The following is a 2,480-nucleotide window of genomic DNA, read 5'->3' on the forward strand; positions in this document are numbered from 1 at the left end:
GCATAAATGTATACAAATAAATTTTTGTCAGTGCTTGGCTTTTTTTTTCTCTTTTTTTAAAAGTTTGATACTCTGCATTAAGGTCTTACTAGTTACAATGAGCAAAAATTACATGTAAAACAGGATGTAACCCGGAATTAGTCAACGTGTTCTTGGTGTTTAAGGATTGAGCATAATGTTTTTGTTTTTTTGTTTTGTTTTGTTTTGTTTTCTTTTTTTCTTGTACTTCACACAGTTTGTGAGTTGTTTCTGGGGCAGCCCAAGCCTCTGAAGTTAGCATCCCACTATCAGTGACTGCATATTATGTCTGTTCTTTTGTGACTGGTTTATCTCACTCAGGATGATATTCTCTAGATTCTTAACCATTTTCTTAAGAATTTAGTTAAGTCATTGTTTCTGATAGGTGAGTAGTATTCCATTGTGTAAATGTACCACAATTTTTGTATCCATTCATCTACTGAAGGACATCTGGGTTCTTTCTAGCTTCTGGCTATTATAAATAGAGCTTCTATGACCATTGTGGTGCATGTATCTTTGTTGTATATTGGAATGTCTCTGGGGTATATGACCAGAAGTGGAATAACTGGGTCTTCAGGTAGTATTATGTCCAATTTTCTGAAAAATCGCCAGACTGATTTCTAGAGTGTTTGTATCAGTTTATAACCCCACCAAAAGTGGAGAAGTGTTCCTCTTTCTCCACATCCTTGCCAGCATCTGTTGTCATCTGAGTTTTGGATCTTGGCCAATCTGACTGGTGTGAGGTAGAATCTCAGGGTTGTTTTGATTTTCATTTCCCTGATGGCTAAGGATGTCGAGCACTTCCTCAGATGTTTCTCAGCCATTCGATATTACTTGACTGAGAACTTTTTGTTTAAGTCTGTACTCTATTTTTTAATAGGGTTGTTTGATTCTCTGGTGTCTACCTTTTTGAGTTTTTTGTATACCTTGGATATTAGGCCTCTATCTGATGTGGTGTTGGTAAAGTACTTTTCCCATTCTGTTGGCTGTCATTTTGTTTTCTTGACAATGTTCTTAGCCTTACAAAAACTTTGCAATCTCATTAAGTCCCATTGGTTAATCTTTGACCTTAGAGTTGGAGTCATTGGTGTTTTGTTCAGAAAATTTTCTCCTGTGTCTATGTGTTCTAAGGTTTTCCCTACTTTCTCATCTAATAGTTTCAGTTTATCTGGTTTAATGTGGAGATCTTTGATCCACTTGCACTTGAGCTTTATACAAGGAGATAAGAAAGGGTCTATTTTCATTCTTCTGCATGCTGAGTGCCAGTTGGACCAGCACCATTTTTTGAATAGGCTGTCCTTTTTCCATTGAATGTTTACAGCTCCTTTGTCAAAAATCAGGTGACCATATACGTGAGGGCTCATTTCTGGGTCTTCTATTCTATTCCATTTATCCACATGCCTATTTCTGTACCAGTACTATGCAGTTTTGAGCACAATTGCCTTGTAATATAGCTTGAGGTTAGGGATAGTGATTCCCACAGATGTTTTCTTGTTGTTGAGGATGGATTTCGCTATTCTAGGTCTTTTGTTATTCCAGATGAAATTGCACATTGATCTTTCCAACTCAATGAAGAACTAGGTTGGAATTTGATGGGGATTGCATTGAATCTGTAGATTGCTTTTGGTAAGATGGCCATTTATATGATGTTGATCCTCCCAATCCATGAGCATGGGAGATCTTTCCATTTTCTGAGATCTTCCTCGATTTTTTTATTTAGAGGTTTGAAGTTCTTGTCATACAGGTTCTTCACTTGCTTAGTTAGAGTCACACCAAGGTATTACATAGTTTTTGTGACTATTGTGAAGGGTATCTTTTCTCTAATTTCTTTCCCCACATATTTGTCCTTTGAATATCAGAAGGCTACTTATTTGTTTGAGTTAATTTTGTATCTAGTCACTTTGCTGAACTTGTTTATCAGCTGTAGGAGTACTCTGGTGGAATTTGTGGGGTCAATTAAGTACACTATCATGTCATCTGCAAAGAGTGATGTTTTTACTTCTTCCTTTCTGATTTGTATCCCTTTCATCTCCTTTTGCTGTCTAATTGCTCCAGCCAGGACTTCCAGTACTATGTTGAATAGGTAGGGGGAGAGTGGGCAGCCTTGTCGATTCCCTGATTTTAGTGGGATTGCATCAAGTTTCCCACCGTTAAGTTTGATGTTGGCTGTTGGTTTGATGTATATTGCTTTTATTATGTTTATGTTTGGACCTTGAATTCCTGTTTTTTCCAGGACTGTTAACATGAAGGGGTGTTGAATTTTGTCAAATGCTTTTTCAGCATCTAATCAGATGACCAAGTGATTTTGTTCTTTGAGTTTGTTTATATGGTGGATTATATTGATGGATTTTCTTATATTAATGTCTTTTTATTGGGGAATTGAATCCATTTATTTTAACAGATATCAAGGAACTGTGGTTGCTGTGTCCTACTATTATTGCTTTTGTAGTTTGAGTTGTGTT

The sequence above is a fragment of the Micromys minutus genome, assembly GCF_963924665.1.
Source record: "Micromys minutus genome assembly, chromosome: 7".
NCBI classification, from domain to species: Eukaryota; Metazoa; Chordata; class Mammalia; order Rodentia; family Muridae; genus Micromys; species Micromys minutus.